This window comes from Diabrotica virgifera, chromosome 7 (genome assembly GCF_917563875.1).
Source record: "Diabrotica virgifera virgifera chromosome 7, PGI_DIABVI_V3a".
Taxonomy (NCBI): Eukaryota; Metazoa; Arthropoda; class Insecta; order Coleoptera; family Chrysomelidae; genus Diabrotica; species Diabrotica virgifera.
In genome coordinates this window covers 172,571,465-172,594,305 of record NC_065449.1, presented here as the reverse complement: position 1 = coordinate 172,594,305, position 22,841 = coordinate 172,571,465, and the positions used below count along the sequence as shown (strand labels likewise).

Genomic DNA, 22,841 nt, shown 5'->3' with positions numbered 1-22,841 from the left:
CACTCACCAATGTTTACGTAAATCGATGAAGGTTCAACGAAATCGGAGGTAATAGCTCATATCGACCTCCAGTGACTGCACTAATTGTACATAATACAAAATTGTATTATATTTTAATACTACACAGTTACATTGAAATGAAATGAAATATATATAAATATAAAAAATTTATTACGTAAATTATTAAATAAATATAAATATAATTTATAGTGATCAGTTATGAGCAATGCCGAGAAGAAAATCTAAAACGTCATTTGGACGATAATTAAAAAGTCATTATTCTGTTTTCTCATTCAATACATTGTTTTTTTTTTCTACGTTTTGGTGCAGGTTCTTCACGAAGTACATATTCCACTTGATAATCGGTTTGTTGTTGTTCTTTTTGAAACCCTGAAATTACTCTGTACACTCCAGCATGTGTCGGGATTTTGGGTGTCGGAATTTTGGCTTGTCAGGATTCTGGCCTCTCGAGATTTTGCCCGTCGGGATTTTGGCTGCCGGGATTTTGGCTGCCGGGATTTTGGGGTAGCTCAATAACACTGATGCTCTGCAGGGTTCATAAAAATGAGTCCCACTTTTCATGGGAATATCCGTCCCCCTGTCAAATTAAACAAAAAAGGAATAATAATAATAAGATATAAGGGAATAGAACAATAGTTGTATTTTTTTTTATTTGAAAACACAAAGTCGCATCCACCCGAAGGTTATTAGCGACATTTCTGTAACATTTGTAACAATATTAAATCAAAATTTGGTAAAAATGAATTACAATTTGTATACAATTAAACCTTTGGAGCAATAATTGGATTCCACGCACTAACACTTTATTTTTGGAATGAAGTTTTAGATCGCCAGCAACACTCCGACACTCTCTTTCCATGCATCATTAGTGATAGCGTTACGCGCACTAGTATCTGCTTGTTCATATTTCCTTCAATGCCTATGTGGGGTGGTATCCACCGGAAGTGGATTCTTCTGAAACTATCTTGAGCTTCCATTAGTTCGGCCTTGGTTCTTTTCTCATTGGGGTGTTTATGGTATATATTTTGCATAGCTTTGACTGTGCTAAGAGAGTCGGAAAGGACTATGCAACAAGGGAGGTTTTTAATATATACATAGTTTGATGGCTTTAAACAAACCAAAGAGCTCTGCAGTAGAGATGCTGGAATTCCGAGAAAGATGTAGGAGTATAACAAGGCGATGAAAAATTCCATCAATATTCTTTGGAAGTAGAAACTTTAATCGTAATGTTGGCTTAATTGAGATGTGTCACTTTCCCAGTCTGACGCCTCACTGCCAAGATAACGATGACTTTTTTTCTTTATGGACGTGAATTTTCGTTTTATGGATCTTTCCTTTAAATGGGGGTAAACAAGACTGAGCATATGGGACAAAGCTGATTCGTCTGTAGTATATTCTTGAATTGTGGTTATAGGATCTGTTGATCCCGTGATATTCATTAGGAGCATGTTAAGTTGATCAAAGTTTAGAGGGAAAGGTAGAGGGGGATTTTCTATGAAGTTTTTAGCAGGGTCAAGTAAGAGAGAAAATGAGCATTCAGAAGTGCTTGCTGAACTAATTTTAGCTTTTTTATATTTTGCTTGGACTTTAGGTGGTGGAAAAATGTTACATTCTTTTGAAGATGGATCTGCTTCAGGTGAAATAATTTCATCAAAGTTACGTTTTGGTTGATTAATTATGTGACTGTCCTTATTTCATGCATCTTCTTTGTTCGGTTTCTCCGGGACGTTGGAAATAGACACTTGTTTACACTGAGAAGGGTTTGTATCATTGGGTGCTTGCAAAGATATATTTGTTACGCTGGATACCGATGCTTCATTGTTTTGGTTGGGGTTTAGTTGATCTAGTGGTTCGGAGTACTGTGAAGCAATGTGACCTGGCTTCTTGCATCTAAAGCAAACTAAACTGTCTTAACCTTTAAATACCCGCGCATCAAGTTATAACATAACTACACGCGTGGCGTACTTTGTACGCCACAAGAAAATACACTTAAAAACAGCGGATTTGTTTAATTTTTTTTTGAAAAAATACACTTAGTTGTTTGTTATAAACCATATTCGGCATCAGTGAATACTTGGAGTTCCTTTTCAGTAAGCCAATTGGGATTTATAACTGGAATCATGGAATAACTGGATTCCATGATAAATAAAATTACTAATAAAAAATTTTTTTAAATGTGATTTTTTACAGGAGAAAAAGTATTGTTTACAAAGAAAAATATATTTTTTGCCATAATGATTAAAAAACAATTAAAATATGTACTTATATTACGACTTATAGTAATATAATCCTGGGGTATATTGTCCACCACCGGAAACAACAAATAATAAAATGTAAATTACGATCTTTCCAGAACGCCGATTATAACGAAACTAAAACCAAATTGTAAAGCACATTCCAGTGATCGGTTAGAAAAATAAGCAAGGTCAAAAATTAAATTTTTAAATATATTTCCAGTAGAATTCTTATATCTGGCGTACAAAGTACGCCAGCGCGTGTAGTTAAAGGTTAAGAGATGAATATTCTATATATTGTGTTGTCAAAAACAAGAGTAAATGACTCTGGTAGTGTTAGACTGTGAGGACTGATATATATCTGTCTTCGAAAACTAAGGATGTGATTGAACTCAGGCATAGAAGCACTAATTTTGAGGAATGTCATGGGGGAGACAGGAACTATGCCGATTTTTTGTAACTCATTGATTAGCAAGTCGTGCGGTATTGAAGGACATACGCCGGAGAGCACAAGTCGTTCCGCTGGTGTAATTAACCTTCTTTCTCTGACAATTTCACCTTGTATTTCTATTTGACCATGATTATTCATAAAATCATCCACTATTTGTTTACTGGATAAATACATACATATGCGATTATTAGATAATCTAGAACAGAAGATTATATTTTTCGGTTGAATTATATTTCCAAGTAGGAGAAGGTAGTCTTGAAGTTTGGTGTTTTCTAAGGCACTAAAGATAATTGCTTGGGACTTTAAAGGAAATTGCACTCTCGACGCTGCCAAAGAGTATGACTGTGATGCTCGTATTGTAGAACTGTTGTGGGATTCCATGTTTGAATTCATTTCGATAAACGTTAAGTGAAAAGTAAGTCCGACCCGGTACACCTGCTAAAACAGGTATTTCGGTCTTTACTAAAAGCGGTTATTTTGCTGGCAAAACTGGATTTGTGTATTGACAACAATAACAAATAATTGTAATTTGCTAACTTTAATGCTAATTTTACTGGATATTATGTAAAGAGTTCGTACACTTACAGTTTATTTCAATATATCACTGAGATTCACAATTTATGACTTTTATTAAGCTTTGTTAATATTAAAAATATTCGGAGCCCACATTGAATACAACATTATAGTTATCGATGCAGGATCGGTCTCCCAACAATTGTATTTAAACTATGTATTTGTTTTAATTTTACTTCATGAACTAAAAATAAAAATAAAAAATATAAATAAGTGTCAGTTTCTATAAAAAGAAGCATCTTTTACGTTAATTAAATGAGGGGTTCTACATTAGATAGAAGTTGATGACTTTTCTATAATTTGTTTTATTATATTTTAATAAGTTTTATTTGTTTTAGGTAAGTGCAGCTGTCTTTGCTTAGAATTAGAAGTAAGTAATTCAGAGGAACTACTCATAAATTCAGCAATTCACAAATATGTAAAATAATCAGAAACTAGAAAATTTTGTGCAAGCCACTTTTTATTTTATACACTGATGATAGTGATCGTAAATTTACGTTTATACGCTTTGAGTTTCGCTGGTGTCGCTCCTAGCGGATTACTAATGCAACTTTCACCGGTAATTTTTAAATTTATTATTTAATTGTTATCTCTTAATATTTACAACGCAAAAAAGTAATTAAATTTTATTCGATTTTTTTAAGATTTGGCTAATCATTTTGACGTTCTATTGATGAAATGTCAATTTCTTACTTCGGATACTTTCACAATTATCGTGTAGGTGGCGCTAAGATTAATATATTAATTTATAATTACATATTACGGAACATTAAAAAAACTTAAATTCAGTATTTAAAACGTAAGAATATTTAAGGTAAAAATATATACCTACCACAGCTTTGTCCAACTAATATTTTTTATAATTAATTTTTTTAATTTTAATTTTAAATTAATCACTTTGACATTTATGTCAAATTTCCAGTAAACGTTTACAGACTTGTCACTATTGGCTCTCGCAAATTTTTAAATATCCCCTCTACGTACGAGCTCACAGCGTATATAGTTGGATAGGTAAGGTTAGGATAAGTTAGATAAGAATCCTCTTAGCATGGAAAAATACATTTAAAAATTTGCACAAATAAAAAAATATTTAGTATATATTTTGGGCAGAGTTATTTTCATTATTTTTTAAATCGCTATTTAATCATAGTTAATCATATTTATTACAAAAATTTCGGTAAAATTGCATGGCCTTATTCTAGATTATTCCTATAAATATCTAATTTGGTTTATACACTCTACAAACTCTACCAACAAACGAAGACAGAAGATTCTTCAGATAATTTTAAGATATTTTAACACAGATATCACCTAGTCAGAAAATGCTTCCTAAAAGAGCTAGAGCTCTTTGAAGATGGCGTCTTGTAATTAGTTTTTCTTAAATAACTCCAGAACGCTTCTACAGGACTTTTCATCGATTGTCATTTGTTTTAAGCTGCTGTCATATATGTTGTGTATTCTGTGTATTATATTAATATACACGAATTATACAACATATGACAGAAGCTAGAAACAAATGACTGTGAATGAAAATCCGTATTGAGAAAAACGAAAATGGGTACACATATTTATCTTCCAGAGATACATCGATTCCATGCATTGCGAAATTCTAGTACCGGTCATAGGCATCCGTTTTGGGTAGGGCAACAATTATTTTACCGTATAACTGTTTTATCTATCATTTTTAAACATTTTTGACTCTGGATTATTAAATTGTGAGGTATTCTACAACTAAAAGGTAATCTTGTTTTAAGTAGATAGGATACACCGTTTTCTGGAAAAATCGATTTAAATTTTTTTTTAATTTTCAAAAAAAATTTCAACCAAAATCTATTAAGAAATCCGAAAACTGGTACGTTTATTTATATTTCAAAGATGAATCGATTTCATTTATTGCGAATTTCTAGTACGGGTCATATGCGTCCGTTTTGGTTAGGCGAAAGGTTATTTTATCGCATAACAGTTTTGTCTTTAATTTTTAAACCTTTTTTACCCTGGGTATAAGTTATGAGGTATTCTAGTACTAAAATTTACTTTTGCTTTAAGTTGGTAAAACACCGTTTTTTTTTGAAAAAATTTTTTATTTTTTTTTTCAAAGTCAAAAAACGAAAAATTTTCAAATCGATTTTTCTAGAAAACCGTGTGTTCTACCGACTTAAAGCAAGAGTACCTTTTAGTACAATAATACCTCACAATTTAATAATCCAGTGTCAAAAATGCTTAAAAGTTAAAGACAAAAAAGTTATGTGATAAAATAACCGTTGCCCTACCCAAATCGGACGCCTATGATCGGTATGATCGGTACTAGAAATTCGCAATGAATGAAATCGATTTATATCTGGAAGATAAATATACGTACCGATTTTCGTTTTTCTAAATTGCAGCGTTCTGGAAGTATTTAAGAGAAAATAATTACAAGACGCCATTTTCAAAGAGCTCTAGCTCCCTTAGGAAGCATTTTCGGACTAGGTGAAGTGAGCTAAATTGTCTTAAAATTATCTGAAAAATTTCTTGTCTTCGTTTGTCGGTAGACTTTCTGGACACCCTGTATATTTTGTGGCAATTTTATGGTCAAATTCAAATTCAATTCAAATTCAAAATATCTTTTATTAAAAAAATTGTAAACAACACACTTATAGCAAATTGCCACAACTGAATAATAAGTGTCTAATATACATACAAAATTACAATTACAACTACTTATAAGTTAAAAGTTAAAATGTGTTATTTAAAAACTCATACACAGAATATGGTTCTAAATCCAATAAAATGCTATTTATTTCAGTTCTAAATATATTAAAATTCCGTTGCAATTTAATTCCAACAGGTAATTTTTTAAAAAATTTTATACACGGATATGTAGGTCCTCTCTCTGTTGCGACTAGCCTATGTATAGGGAAATTGAACCCTACATACCTAGTGGGTATGCTGTGTTTTGGCTCAGAATGTGTAAACATATTCTTCTCCTTGAACAGGAACAGTAAACACTCATATATATAAAGCCTTGCCACCGTTAATAATCCTAACTCCTTATATTTTCCCCTCCAAGTCCTTCGAGCTTTTATCTTGAGCATTGTTCTTATTGCTCTCTTCTGAGCAATGAATATTCTATCAACATCAGTTCCTCCGCCCCAGAAAATAATACCATACCTGAGCACTGAGTAGATGTTCGCAAAATAAACTGTCTTAAGGTGTTGTAAATTCAAATACGTAGACATTACTCGTAATGAATAACCTGCTGTTTTGATTCTTTTGCGAACAACACACAGATGCTCTGACCAATTCAGATGTTGATCTATGTAAATACCCAAGAATTTTGTATTTGTTGATAATACAACAGTTTGATCATCCAACTCAATCTCCTCTGGAATTATCTCATTATTTTGCTTTGTGTGAAAACAAACACAGTTAGTCTTTTTGGTATTTAAAACCAATTTATTTTTTAAGAACCAATTCTGAGCTGTTTTTAAGTGATCTGAAGAAATACTCAAAAGATCCTCAAACATTGATGCTAATGTTAATAAGTTTGCATCATCTACAAAATTTACAAGGTGAGACTCACTGCTCAGTATTTCGCTGTCAAGATTGTTAATGTAGAAAACAAAAAGAAGTGGTCCCATGACACTGCCCTGAGCAATACCAAGTTGTAAATTCCATTCTTCTGAAGAAAACTGTTGTCCTTCTCGAGTTATAATAACTTTTTGTCGTCTGTCGGTGAGGTAATCTCTTATCCAGTCCCGAGCAGGGCCATGAATTACATATCTTTCTAGTTTGTCGATCAAAATATGATGATCTATGCTGTCAAACGCTTTTGATAAGTCCAGGAACATTCCCAAGGAAATCTCCCCGTTCTCCCATTCATTCAAAATATTATCCACGAATTCGTATGTAGCTGTTTCAACAGACCTTCTCTTGAGATACCCATGTTGTGACTCAGCAATTAGCTGGTCATTATTAAAAAACGTTATAAGTCTTGCGCACATTGCTATTTCAAAAATTTTTGAAAATGTCGGTAGTAAACTGATGGGTCTATAATTTTCCAATTTGGTTTTATCTCCCTTTTTATGTAAAGGTTTCACTAGGGCTAACTTTAGTTGGTCAAATGCAATTTATTATTTACTTACTCCGTGGCGTTAAACTCTATATGGGTTGTAGCCATCTTCACAGTATTCCTAGATTCCTATCTTTATTTTGCAAAATCTATTCAATGCTCCACTCCCATAGTTTAAAGGTCCCCAGCTATATTATATCGCCACAGGAGAGAAGGTCGTCCACGTGGTTTTCTTCTAGTTTTGACTTCTACCCATACCAGTCTTACTATTCTTCCGTCGGAATATCTTTCGAGGTGTCCTGTCCACTGCAATCTTTTTTTCTTATGTAAGCTTGTATCCTACCGTTTATGTCTTGTGATCGGTAATTGTCTTAGTTTATTGTTGTTTCAAGAAAATTATTTTCTCTGCCGTATCTAGGGATTGCAATCCAGCAGCATTTTTAATCGAGCTGGATTTTTGCAAGATTGGCCTGAATCCAGCTGGATCCAGCGCGGATCCAGCAAAATGTGGAATCAAAGTAAAAACACGATTTTAATGTTTTTTTTTGTCTGTATGCTAAATTTCTAAACAACAAAAACATTAATTATTTAGTTTTTTGAAAGTGATACCTTAAATACATAGGCCTTACCTACTTCGCACATTTCCTTTTCCAAAATATTTTCGTAATCTTTTTGAGAACCAGTTTTTTTTGGCTATAAATGTTTTCTTTTTCTCGTTTCAATTCAATCTCAAACTCTCGTTCCAAAGTAAAATTCACGGACTCCGGATTAGTTAGCCCATCTTCTTCCATTATCTCTTACACTGGTTCCACAGTTACTTGTTTATTTATACCAATCAACAAATTTTTCATCTCTTCTCGCATTGCATACTTTTTCGGCATGGGGAACTAACCAGGATTGTTTAGTCCTTCGTCATACTTTTTTTGATTTTGTAAATATACTAATGTACCTGTAATCTCATATAGACGCCGTTCCGTGATTGCTTCCGATAGATCGGCATTAAGGCTAGAGTCCTGGCTATTTAGTTTGTCTAAGCGAACTGCTCCACGGGCGAGAAATTGACGCTAGCAGTAGCCGTAAAACGAACTTAAAGTTCCACGGAACGGAATAGGAATAGCCGAACTGAACCGACTACGCACAAGTCCTGTAGTCGGTACAGTTCGGCTATTCCTATTCCGTTCCGCGGAACCTTAAGTTCGTTTTACGGCTACTTCTAGCGTCAATTTCTCGCCCGTGGAGCCGTAGCCTAAGACAAATTTCATGGTTGTGTCGGCCGTTACCAAAGTGGACTCTATTCTGCAAAGAGCTTCTACAGCCGGTTGAGTGGCGATTAACTCATGGATTACTGACCACTCGCCAGCAGAGAATTTTATCGCAGAATCAATGTATATCAACGCTTTATCGATGCAAACTTTTAAGCTATAGAAACTTTCCAGCATACTGAGCTACTGCCAGCGCGATAGAATGGCAAGTTTGAATAAAGCTTTGAGCAAACATAAATATATGAGCAAACTCGCGGCTTTGAATAAAGAGGCCAATGAAGACATTAAGTAACTTATTTCGAATTTGACACGTTTGCGGATCCGCGCTGCTGGATCCAGCACGTAAGAAAAAGCGCTGGATCCAGCTTGATTGCTAGATGGTGGATCTAGCAATTGCAATCTCTTCTTCTTCTTTAAGTCCGTCTCCTATCGGAGGTTGGAAATCATCACAGCTATTCTTATTTTACTGGCGGCTGCCCTAAATAGGTCGATGGAACTGCAGCCGAACCATTCCCTCAGATTTCTTAACCAAGATATTCTGCGCCTACCGATACTTCTCTTACCCCTGATTTTACCCTGAATGATCAGTCTCAGCAGCGAGTATTTGTCACCTCTCATAACATGGCCAAAGTATTCAAGCTTTCTTCTTTTCACAGTAAGTACAACTTCACATCCTTTTCCGATCCGACGTAAAATTTCGGCATTCGTCACGTGGTCCACCCAAGATACACGTAGCATTCTACGGTAACACCACATCTCAAAAGCTTCAATGTTTTGCAATCTCTAGACGTACCCAAATTAAAGTCATTGACAGTGACGTTATGTTCGATTCTACCTCTGTTTTGGTTATTTCGGTTCATATAGATACGTACATATCTAGTTTTGTTTTGATTGATTAGGAGCTTCATCTTTTTTGCTTTTTTCTCATACCTTATGAAAGTTTCGTTCATTCTTAATTTGGTTGTTGCCATTATATCGATATTTTCTTAAAATGCCAACAGTAAGTTTGGACTTTCTGGATGAAATTCTGGAGTCGGTTTCCCGATTCCTTCACTTTTTATTATGTATTCCAGAGCTATATTGAAGAATTGTAGTGTGTGCATCTCCCTGTTTAGTCCATTATTTATATTAATTGTTACATGTATTTAAAATGCATGCCATTGGGATTCTATGTAATACTATTAGTGCATATGGTGAGACCGCTCCCGTCTGAAAAATTTCTGATTCGGTTTCTTTGTGGATTCCTATTCAAAAATGCCCCCTTTAAACAAATCTAAAGGTTGCCGGGCGGAATTTTTGGGCAGAAATTGTTTAAACAATTATTTTAAACAAATACACAAGATCACGTTTTTTGCTCTGAATTATATATTTTTAAGTTTTTTGGGTCATTCTAAACAAGAAAGCTATCTTGTAATTTTTCTCAAAAATTGACAGTTTTCGAGTTATAAGCGATTTAAAATATGAAAAATGCGAAAATACGCATTTTCGAGGCTTAAAAACTCATATTTAGATTAGTATTTTTGAGGTTGCCAGACACTTAATTTGAAGATTAAACATTCAGCTTCAAGATTATGAAGGTTGGTTGCGTCTAACTTTAACATATACCGTTGTTTTTTAATTGTTATATATGCATCTTTTTCAAAAATCTCCTATTTTCTTCCAAAAAATATTTTTTCTAGATTCTTTGGGATATTCTAAATAAAATAAGTTTTTTGACATTTTTCTCAAAAATTAATAGTTTTAAAGTTATAAGCGATTTAAAATCCGAAAAATGACAAAAAAAACGTATTTTCGGTTTTTAAATCGCTTATAATTTTAAAACTATTAACTTTTGAGAAAAATGTCAAAAAAAAATTTTTATTTAGAATGTACCAAAGAATCTGTAAAAAATATTTTTCGGGGGAAAATAGGAGATTTTTGGAATAGAGCGCGCCGCACCGGCAAAAAAATCGCATAGACATGCATATTTATTAATTAAAAACCAACGAATTAAATTAAGGTTAGACGTGATTTCTCTTAAGAATCTTGAAGCTGAATGTTTAAGCTTCAATTTAAGTATACGGTAACCTCAAAAATACTAATTTAAATATGAGTATTTAAGCCTCCAAAATGCGTATTTTCGCATTTTTTAGATTTTAAATCGCTTATTACTCGAAAACTATCAATTTTTGAGAAAATTTACAAGATACCTTTCTTGTTTATAATGACTCACGAAACTTAAAAATATATGTTACGGAGCAAAAAACGTGATCTTTTGTTCTGCTGTGTACAAAATTTTTTAAAAAAATTGTTTAAACAATTTCTGCCCAAAAATTCCGCCCGGCACCCTTCATATTTGTTTAAAGGGGAGATTTTTGGATAGGAATCCACAAAGAAACCGAATCAGAAATTTTTCCAGACGGGAGTGGTCTCACCACATGGACCATATAATAGTATTTAGATTAAAAAATATATTTATTAAATTTTAGTAATATATAAATTATATACAGGGTATTTTATTAATAATTATCCATATAGTAACTGGAGAAACCGTAGCACAAAATACGGAGATTTAACCTAAAACACTTAAATAAAATGTGGTTCCTTACTGAGTTACATGGTGTTTTATCTAAAAATTTAAAACCATTTTTACTCAGCATTTTAAAACTGTTCGACGTATCCTTTTCATACTTAAGTGCGACTACCATACACTCTACTAAATTATGATAAACAAACGTTTCTAGCTACTACCAGAGGCGTGCGACAGGGGATAGTGAATGGTTAACCCTTATCAAATTCTACACCACTGGAGGAATTACTATTTCAGTGCCATTTTTAGATTCTCCAATACGTTCTACGTAAATAATATACTCTTCATTGGTAACGATAAAGTCATTAGTTTTCGAGATATTTGAAGTTAAATATGAAACGGCACGGTTATTTTAATTAATTTATAATATAATTCATATGAATAAAATTTAAAAATTATTTGTACTTTGCCCAGTACTTTAAAACTATGAGTAAACTCATAACCAACAGAGACGGAAATACAAATTGTAGGGGAAGAAATAAACATAAACACTGTAGCAGTTAAAAATGCAATTAAACAATTAAAAAATGGAAGATCTCCTGATCCAGGTGGAATCAATTCCGAACTACTGAAAAATGGAACTAAAAAACTTTTCGAATCTCTGGCATATGTATTTACAAAGTACATCAATGGCGAAAATGTACCCAGTGACTGGAAAATAGCTTATATATCATCGATTCATAAAAAGGGCAATAAACTGAAATGTAGCAATTATCGCGGAATATCAGTAACAAATACAATAAGCAGAGTATATACAAAAATTTTAAAAGAACTGATTGAACAAGAATACTCAGAATACGAAGAAGAAGAACAATGCGGGTTTAGAGCTGGAAGGTCCTGTACGGATAATGTATTTTCGTTAAAGCAAATCATCGAAAAAAAATTAGAACGGAATAGGCCAATACACCTAGTTTTTATAGATTTACAAAAAGCATATGACAATATACCGATACCGAAACTATGGGAAGTACTGCAAAACTCCAACATTAACTTTACTCTCATAAAAGCTGTCCAAAATTTATACAGTGACATGAAATCTGCAGTAAAATTAGGAAACAAAATAACAGATTTGTTTACAGTCAACAAAGGTCTACGACAAGGATGTTGCATATCACCGAGTCTGTTTAAGATATATATCGCCAAAGCCCTTGCAATATGGAAAAGAAAATGCAGTGGAATGGGCATCCAAATCGACGACAACACCTGCCTGTACACCCTTCAGTTTGCAGACGATCAGATAATATGTGCAAACGATAAAGAAGATTTGGAATATATGACTCGCAAATTGAAGGAAGAATACGAAAAATGGGGATTGCAGGTGAATGTAGAAAAAACACAATATTTATGCCTAGGTGAGGATTCAACTGATATGATATTGGACAATAATCAGAAAATAACTAGCTGTGATAAATATAAGTATTTGGGCATTAATTTCAACAAGGAAGGTACTGACGATGCAGAAATTAAGAGCAGAATAAATAAAGCAAGAACGATAATTAAATCATTGAACGGAGTTTTATGGAGTACCGAGATAGGGAAACAAAGAAAAATGCGAATATACAACACCATGATTAAGAGCACATTGGTATGCGGATCCGAAACATGGAGAATAAAGGAACACCTAAAACGAAAATTAGAAGCTACTGAGATGGACGCCCTAAGAAGAGCAAGTAGAACATCGAGATTGGACCGGGTTAGAAATGAGGAAGTAAAGCGGGGAATGAATTTACAAGAAACGGTTGTAGAATGCATTGAGAAGAAACAATTAACGTGGTACGGACATGTTCAGAGAATGGGGGAGGAAAGACTGCCAAAGAAAATTATGAAATGGATACCCACACAAAACAGAAAAAGAGGAAGGCCAAGAATGACATGGATACAAGCAGTAAGACGATCAATGAGTGTACGAGGATTAGAAGATGAAAACTGCAATGATAGAAGATATTGGCAACAAGGCATCGGACAACGTCGGAGGACGTTTTGAACCGGAATTTATATATATATATATATATATATATATATATATATATACTTTAAAACTATTTGACGTATCCTTATCATATTGGCAGAAAGTGTAAGTACTGTACACCCTACTAAATTAAGATAAATAAAAGTTTCTAGCTACTACCAGACGCGTACGACAAGGGATAGTGTCTGGTCGACCCTTCCCATATTCTACGCCACTGACGAATTTGCTATTTTAGTGTAATTTTTTTATTTTCCAATACTTTTTATGTAAATAATATACTCTTCATTCGTAACGATAAAATGATTAGTTTTCGAGATATTTGAAATTAAAAATGAAGCATCACAATACAGTAATCAAAATAACCGCGTCGTTTCATTTTTAACTTCAAAGATCTCTAAAACTAATGACTTTATCTTTACGAATGAAGAGTATAATATTTTTATAGACAGTATTGAAGAATCCAAAAATTGAACTAAAATAGAAATTCCGCCAGTGGTTTAGAATTTGGAAAGGGTCAACCATTCACTTTCCCCCGTCGTACGCCTCTGGCAATAGCCAGAAACGTTTGTTTAACATAATTTAGTAGTTTGTACAGTGCCTATACTTTTTGCCAAATATGAAAAGGATACGTCGAATAGTTTTAAAATGCTGAGCAAAGATAGTTTTTAAATTTTTAGATAAAACACCCTGTAACTCAGTAAGGAGCCACATTTCATTAAAGTATTTTAGGTTAAATCTTATTTTGTGCTATAATCGTATTTTGTGCTAAGGTTTCTCCAGTTACTATATTATTAATTATAAATGAAACACCCTGTATAGGTAGGTACAAATTATGTGTTTATCAGTTTATCACATTATGGTGGATGTGGCTAACGCGGCTTTTAAATAATGTGAATTATTATTTTCTTAATTAAATTAATAATGTTTGGATGAATTTTTATTACAGCTAATTAAATTAAATTTTTGAAATTAATATTGGTTAATTATAAACGATATAGTCCTGTCGCCAGGGGGGGGTACAACGGCCTCCTTAATTCAGATGGACTTACCCAAGTTTTTTTATGTATTTTGACCCGTAGAACACGAATTTTTTGGGTAACAGTTGATCCGGATGTCGATAAGTTTGTTATAAACAAAGAACTTGAGGAATTACATAACAGCGATTTTTCGCAAAACAAAACATTTTTTCGTATTTTTTGGGTGATTCCCACAAAAAAATGGTTTTACAAGTTTTTTTGTAGAATGCATAATCTTAGAGATAAACGCGGTTGAACTTTAAAAAAATCGAAAAAGTGCAAATTTTTGAACCCGAATAACTTTTGATTAAAAAATAAAATAGCAATTCTGCTTACTGCATTTGAAAGTTTAAGTCAAATTCTATCGGTTTTGATTATTTGCATGGCTAAAAATTAAGTTTTTATTTGTTAAACATAGCCATAAACACATAATGTTCCCCGTGCCCAATGCATGCGTTTTAATGTACGTAATCTACGTAGAATTGTCTGTATGCGCGCCTACTCGTTTGATTTCAAATGGGAATTGCATTGAAAATATCATTCAATCACTATGTGTTTAAAGCTTTGTTTAACAATAAAAAAATTAAATTTTAGCAATGAAAGTAATCAAAACCGATAGAATTTGACTCGAACTTTCAAATGCGGTAAGCAGAATTGCTATTTTATTTTTCATTCAAAAGTTATTCGGGTTCAAAAATTGCAATTTTTCGATTTTTTTGAAGTTCAACCGTGATTATGTCGAAAACTATGCATCCTACAAAAAACTTGTAAAAACATTTTTTGCTTAGAATGCCCAAAAAAATACAAAACAATGTTTTGTTTTGCGAGAAATCGCTGTTATGTGGTTTCTCAAGTTCTTTGTTTATAACAATCTTATCGACATCCGGATCGACTGTTACCCAAAAAATTCGTGTTCTACGGGTCAAAATACATAAAAAAAACTTGGGTAAGTCCATCTGAATTAAGGAGGCCGTTGTACCCCCACTGGCGACAGGACTAATATTGTGATTTGTAATATTCCTTGACGAAAAAAAATCTTTATTAACATACGTTGAACCGAAACGACAACAAAGCCACACAGAAAAATTGTTAAGCTCTGAAAACTTGCCGTTGGAAAGGTATTTTTAAAATTCAATATAATTTTCAGTGCTTCTGTTTAAAATAAGCACGTTTGTTTTACAGTAAAATAGTACTTTGCAATCCTATTATGTATTTCCATTTGGAATTTCAGCGGGAAATTTTCAACTGGAAAATTAAAGTGGAAACTAAACAAAACAAAGGATTTGTGTAAAGTTGAATATATTTATTTTATACCTGAAAATTCCTAAATTTTATACTAAATACGCTTTAAATACTAAAAAATTAAATTTTGTAAAGTTATTGCAATTTAAGACATTATTTAGTTTGTTATTTAATTACTTCATCAGGTTAAAATAAGTGACTTTTTACAGTAAACTCTGCATGAAAAAAAAAAAGAAACTCCACAGCCAGCCTTCATTTTTCAAAAGAGAATATTGCTTGGACAATTCTTTCCTACGCAATGTTGCAAAACACACGTTTAAAGGTAAAAATTATGCCAGTGCGGCATAGGTACAATTGTAACTTTCGAGTTTTCAAATTGTGATAATTTTTTTTTTTTCAAATAGGTAGAGACTTGAACTTTTGTGCCATCTCTACATTTATCCAGTAGATTATATGATCCAAATATAGCAGAAAAATCTTTATTTAGTTCCCAGAAGGAGGCTTAAATACTTCCTACCTCCATAAACGACGGGATAGGTACATTTGTACCTTGTACATTTTTTTCATAGCTTATTTGAATCAAAATACAGAAATGAACGTTAGTGTGGATTTTCGCATCACATACATATCGTTTTAGATAAATAATGTTCGTCACACACAGGTAGAAAACATATTACACAAGTATTTCTCGTTTTACGCTGTTTTTCCGTACAAACATGACAACTTCCCGTTACTGGAGTAGATTCCCGAATGCTGTGAGATACTTGAGGAGGAGTATCTATTGCAAATACATACTCTGTTTCGACCAAGGACCGTTTCTTTCTACAACACTACGAAGAAAATGACTCTTCATCATCATAATCCGGTTTTTACTTTGAGATTGAAATGAAGGCAACCAAATATTTTTAGAATGATCCTTCAAAAATTTCCTGCGCTATTCTATTTTGCCTGGGCCTGCTAGGCCTGGTCTTTTGTTTTTTGTAATGGATTATTCTCTCGATGTATAATGTAGCATGCTAAGCCAGTGACGTCAATCATATAATAAAAAAGGCCAAGGTCCAACGCAATGTTTGACATAAAATGCTGGTTGAGTAAACGTTCAAATACTCACCCAGCATTTTATCCATGTTATCAATCCCGCTTTGGTTTTATTGTAATAATGAATTATTTCCGGCTTCGCTACTTCACTGTCTTTTACTTTTCCTGTCATATGCACGGACGAGAGTAACACTACTGCTTTGTTTTCTTTTGGCACATAAGAGCATACAGTAGCATCGTGATTGTATGCCAAAGTGGCAAACCAGCTCTTTCCTTGTTTGCTTGCATATTGGTGGGTAGAAATCTCTTTTTTTAACTGTGTCTACTAGTCCTACTAACGTCATGTGCCATGAATTCAACAATTTAGCGAATTCAAAACTGGTAAGAAAGTTATTTGTGGTAACATTCTGCCCTTAATCTTTATAAGACGTGATCATATGTATCCAAAACTGTGTGTTCACTAACGTTAACTTGTCGGGAACCATTTGCTGTTTTTCCAATATAAATATGATCTTGTACGAGATAAGCATGATAAGCCAAAAATACTTTGATCCCAGATTTAGCGAGTTTGGAAGGTATTGTGTAAAATTTGTAGGGCCTCCAAATAGAAACAATTGTTAGTCGGTGGTTATGCATTGGGATTGTTTGGAGCCTTGTTGAAAATTTTTATTCATCATTCAGATGTCTCGTATGAGTACAGCTTTATCGTTTTTTTGCGTTGTTCGCGGGTATTTTCGTTGTCAAATCATATAAATATTAGCATGGTCTTGAAAGGATTACAAGACATTGCTTCGCATATTAGTGGCAGATAGGTACTCCATAATCCACACCTCACACAAGTTTTCTTTGTTATTTCTATGTACACCTCTTTTGTCGCCATTTCGGTAAACTAGATGTATATTCACTACAAGAATAAAAAACCGCTAAACGCAGTAAAAAAGAGGTCCATGTCACCAGCCCCCCCATTTCCGATTTGAGGGTCAAAAAAAAGCTCATTCGTTTGTATTGCGTTAGTACTGTATTGTATCACCCTTCATTCGTTTGTTCTGCCCCCACCTTTTTAAATCTGCCTGGAGGGGCTGGTGACATGCCATCCCCCCCTTTTTCGATTTGAGGGTCAAAAAAAAGTTCATTCGTTTGTATTGCGTTAGTAGTGGATTGTATCATCCTTCATTCGTTTGTACTTCCCCCACCCTTTTAAATCTGCCTGGAGGGGCTGGTGACATGCCACCCCCCCTTTTTCGATCTGGGGGTCCGGGATGGGTATGTTCGTTTGTACTGCGTTAGTATCGGATTGTATCGCCCTTATTTTGTTTGTACTGCCCCCACCCGTCTAGATTGGCCTGGGGGGGGGGGGGCAGTGACATGCTACCCTCTACTCTGCACTTTTTGCCTTCTGAATGTCGAAAATAGGCTATTTCGTTTGTACTGCGTTAGTACTGGATTGTATCACCCTTCATTCGTTTGTACTGCCTCCACCCTTTTAAATCTGCCTGGAGGGGCTGGTGACATGCAACCCCTTCCCTTTTTCGATATGGGGGTCCGGGATGGGTATGTTTGTTTGTACTACGTTAGTATCGGATTGTATCGCCCTTATTTTGTTTGTACCGCCCCCACCCGTCTAGATTGGCCTGGGGGCCAGTGACATGCTACCCCTCTACTATGCATTCTTTGCCATCTAAAAAAGAGGTCCATGTCACCAGCCCCCCCATTTCCGATTTGAGGGTCAAAAAAAAGCTCATTCGTTTGTATTGCGTTAGTACTGTATTCTATCACCCTTCATTCGTTTGTTCTGCCCCCACCTTTTTAAATCTGCCTGGAGGGGCTGGTGACATGCCATCCCCCCCTTTTTCGATTTGAGGGTCAAAAAAAAGTTCATTCGTTTGTATTGCGTTAGTAGTGGATTGTATCATCCTTCATTCGTTTGTACTTCCCCCACCCTTTTAAATCTGCCTGGAGGGGCTGGTGACATGCCACCCCCCCTTTTTCGATCTGGGGGTCCGGGATGGGTATGTTCGTTTGTACTGCGTTAGTATCGGATTGTATCGCCCTTATTTTGTTTGTACTGCCCCCACCCGTCTAGATTGGCCTGGGGGGGCCAGTGACATGCTACCCTCTACTCTGCACTTTTTGCCTTCTGAATGTCAAAAACAGGCTATTTCGTTTGTACTGCGTTAGTACTGGATTGTACCGCCCTTATTTTGTTTGTACTACCCCTACCCTTCTACATTTAAAACAGAGAAGGATTAGTGCTAGGAGTAAGGACACAAAATCAGCCAAACCTTGCACATAGTAACACCGCGGGTGTAAAATTTGGTAAATTCGTCAAAAATGAAACGAATTAAATTTTGAAACTGAAAAACAGGCTTGCAAGCCACTCTCCACTCTCCATGGGGAATGGAAATTTACCCCCTCAGATGGATCTCGGAGTAGTAGCGATTTGAAAAATGGTAGGTACATGTATTTGTTGGAGATATTTTGAACACCATTTTCAATCAGAAATCAGAGCAGCGACCTTGTCTTTTCCTACTAGGAAGAAATTTATCCATCCCCTCAATAAATTTTACAGTTTCAGACGCTATCGATATGAAAATCAAAGATCTTATGCGGCGCATTCCGAAATGCACTCTTCGTTGTAGAGTTTCAACCTCCCTGGATAACTGATTAACTGAAACATACATACGGCAGAATTCATTGGAATCGAAAATTATTAAAAGTATTTGGAACATTAAATGAAAAATTCCCACAATCAATATCTTTCTTACCATCTAATGTCAGAGACCAGATAACAATAATTGCCGCTGCTATGTTATGGTAATTTGTTTTCTAGAAAGGTTTGTATTGTTCGTTTATGACTGCAATAAGATTCAGAATTTCCGTATTTCATTTGTAAAATAAATATAGTGTCAAAAACTTGTTTATACATTTGACGCACTGTCCGTCAACGTGTTAATTGACTCTACAGATTCAGTGCCAAAACGAGACATTTTTATAGAAAAATATTTGCAAGTATATTAAATGCCAAACTGACCTATTAAATAAACAATGACATTGCAATTTTCGATTTCTACTATGGAATTATCGCTGTATAGACCAGGGCGGATCTGTTTTGAGGTGGATGTGAGAGGTGGTATTCCGATTTTTGCAGATAAAATTAGGTGACAACTTCAGTAATTATAATTGACTTATGCTCCTTCTCAAATATGTTTGGAACATTATAAAAAAAATTTAAATATTTAAAAATTTCGAAAAACATCGATTTTTTTCAACTTTCATTGCTTGTAACTTAAAAACGATTCATTTTGGAACAAAGTCATAGGGAAATAAAATAAAGATAATTGAATTTTGTATGATATTGGACACGACTGGTATAAAATATCTTAAATGATTATCCTTTCTGCAAAATAGCAATAAATACAAAATAAGAGGGCAAAATAAGCCTCTTTTTATTCAATGTTTTTCAACCACTTTGGTTGCACTTAGAACCTTCGTATTTTACTTAGAAAATTCTTACAACATACTCAATCCGTCCACCAAATTTCATTAAAATCGACATAATAGATTTTGCATAATAATTTTGCAATCTAAATTTTTTTAGAAAAAGTTCAAATTTTTTAAAAACTTTCTGAACAAAAAGTAGACCTCTTAGAAGTTTGCTAATTTTTTTACATATCGAGAGGTACTTTACCAATCCAATACACTTTACAAAATTAAAATCGGATTATTTAAGCGGCCTCAGCACTGTTTTAAGGATATAAACAATTTTTTGCTTATAAACAAATATAGTGAGGACGTTTGAGTTGGAATAAATTCATTTTCTCGAGAACGGGCAACTCTGGAGATAAATCCCTAAACAGGTCGATTTTTATATTTAAATTATAATTTTTGGGATATCTATCATACTACAACCGTCATCCATCTGGGTGTGATGACGTAATCGATGATTTTTTTAAATGAAAATGTGGGTCGCGTGCTAGCTTATTTGAAAAATTCTCTATTTATTACATAATTATTTATACAGGGTGCCCAAATTTTTTTAATTAATTGAGACAAACAGAAGAAAGTATTTAATTTAGTTAATTCGAGATACATTTTACTGTTGTCCTAAAACAGAAAAAAATGTTTATTTGATAAATAACAGAAAAATGAATTTATTCGTATTTATTAACTCAAACGTCCTCACTGTATTTGTTTATAAGCCAAAAAATTGTGTATAACTTTAAAACATTGCTGAGGCCGATTAAATAAACCAACTTAAGTTCTGTAAAGTGTATTAGATAGCTAGGGCGTATCTTTATATGTAAAAAATTAGCAAGCTTCTAAATAATGGTCTACTTTTTGTTCAGAAAGTTTATAAAAATTTTTAACTTTTTTAAAAATTTAGATTGCAAAATTATTATGCAAAATCTATTAAGTGTATTTTATAGTCGTATATCATAAAAAATTCAATTATATTTATTTTATTTCCCTACGACTTTCTTCCAAAATGAATCGTTTTAAAAACGATTGAAAAGTTGAAAAAAAATCGATGTTTTTCGAAATTTTTAAATATTTGAATGTTTTTATAATTGTTCCGAACATATTTGAGAAGGAGCATAAGCCAATTATAATTACTGAAGTTGTCACCTAATTTTATCTGCAAAAATCGGAATGCCACCTCTCACATCCACTTCAAAACAGATCCGCCCTGGTCTATACAGCGATAATTCCATAGTAAAAAAATCGAAAATTGCACTGTCATTGTTTATTTAATAGGTCAGTTTGGCATTTCATATATTTGCAAATATTTTTCTATAAAAATGTCTCGTTTTGGCACTGAATCTGTAGAGTCAATTAACACGTTGACGGACAGTGCGTCAAATGTATAAGCAAGTTTTTGACACTATATTTATTTTGCAAATGGAATACGGAAATTCTGAATCTTATTGCAGTCATAAATGAACAATACAAGCCTTTCTAGAAAACAAATTACCATAACAAAAAGACATTGATTGTGGGAATTTTTCATTTAATGTTCCAAATACTTTTAATAATTTTCGATTCCATTGAATTCTGCCGTATGTATGTTTCAGTTAATCAGTTATCCAGAGAGGTTGAAATTGTACAACGAAGAGTGCATTTCGGAATGCGCCGCATGAGATCTGATTTTCATATCGATAGCGTGTAAAACTGTAAAATTTATTGAGGGGATGGATAAATTTCTTCCTAGTAGCAAAAGGCAAGGTCGCTCCTCTGATTTCTGATCGAAAATGGTGTTCAAAATATCTCCAACAAATACATGTACCATTTTTCAAATCGGTAGCGTAGAACTACTCCGAGATCGATCTGAGGGTGTAACTTTCCATTCCCCATGGAGAGTGACTTGCAAGCCTGTTTTTCAGTTTCAATTTACCAAATTTTACACCCGCGGTGTTACTATAATAGTTTTGGCTAATTTTGTGTCCTTACTCCTAGCATTAATCCTCCCCTGTTTTAAATGTAGAAGAGTAGCATGTCACTGGCTCCCCAGGCCAATCTAGACGGGTGGGGGCGGCACAAACAAAATAAGGGCGATACAATCCGATACTAACGTAGTACAAACGAACATACCCATCCCGGACCCCCATATCGAAAAAGGGGGGGATGGCATGTCACCAGCCCCTCCAGGCAGATTTAAAAGGGTGGAGGCAGTACAAAAGAATGAAGGGTGATACAATCCAGTACTAACGCAGTACAAACGAACATACCCATCCCGGACTTTCAGATCGAAAAAGGGGGGAATGGCATGTCACCAGCCCCTCCAGGCAGATTTAAAAGGGTGGGGGCAGTACAAACGAATGAAGGGTGATACAATTCAGTACTAACGCAATACAAACGAATGAGCTTTTTTTGACCCTCAAATCTAAAAAGGGGGGGATGGCATGTCACCAGCCCCTCCAGGCAGATTTAAAAGGGTGGGGGCAGTACAAACGAATGAAGGGTGATACAATCCAGTACTAACGCAGTACAAACGAAATAGCCTATTTTCGACATTCAGAAGGCAAAAAGTGCAGAGTAGAGGCTAGCATGTCACTGGCTCCCCCAGGCCAATCTAGACGAGTGAGGGCAGTACAAACAAAATAAGGACGATACAATCCGATACTAACGCAGTACAAACGAACATACCTATCCCGGACCTTCAGATCGAAAAAGGGGGGATGGCATGTCACCAGCCCCTCCAGGCAGATTTAAAAGGGTGGGGGCAGTACAAACGAATGAAGGGTGATACAATCCAGTACTAACGCAATACAAACGAATGAGCTTTTTTTTGACCCTCAAATCGAAAAAGGGGGGATGGCATGTCACCAGCCCCTCCAGGCAGATTTAAAAGGGTGGGTGCAGTACAAACGAATGAAGGGTGATACAATCCAGTACTAACGCAATACAAACGAATGAG

The 22,841-nt window shown here is 34.3% G+C and overlaps 1 protein-coding gene across 2 annotated transcripts in view; it reads left to right on the top strand.

The window, feature by feature from the left end:
- Positions 1-22,841, top strand: part of LOC114329416 (uncharacterized protein CG3556) — an 850,435-nt gene that overhangs the window by 214,723 nt on the left and 612,871 nt on the right. The window contains exon 2 of one of the 2 annotated variants that reach the window (XM_050655235.1): positions 3,618-3,649. The exons of the other annotated variant lie outside the window; for it this stretch is intronic. The gene's annotated coding sequence lies outside the window, so the exon portion shown is untranslated. The remainder of the gene's footprint in view (positions 1-3,617; positions 3,650-22,841) is intronic. 2 annotated transcript variants of the gene reach the window in all.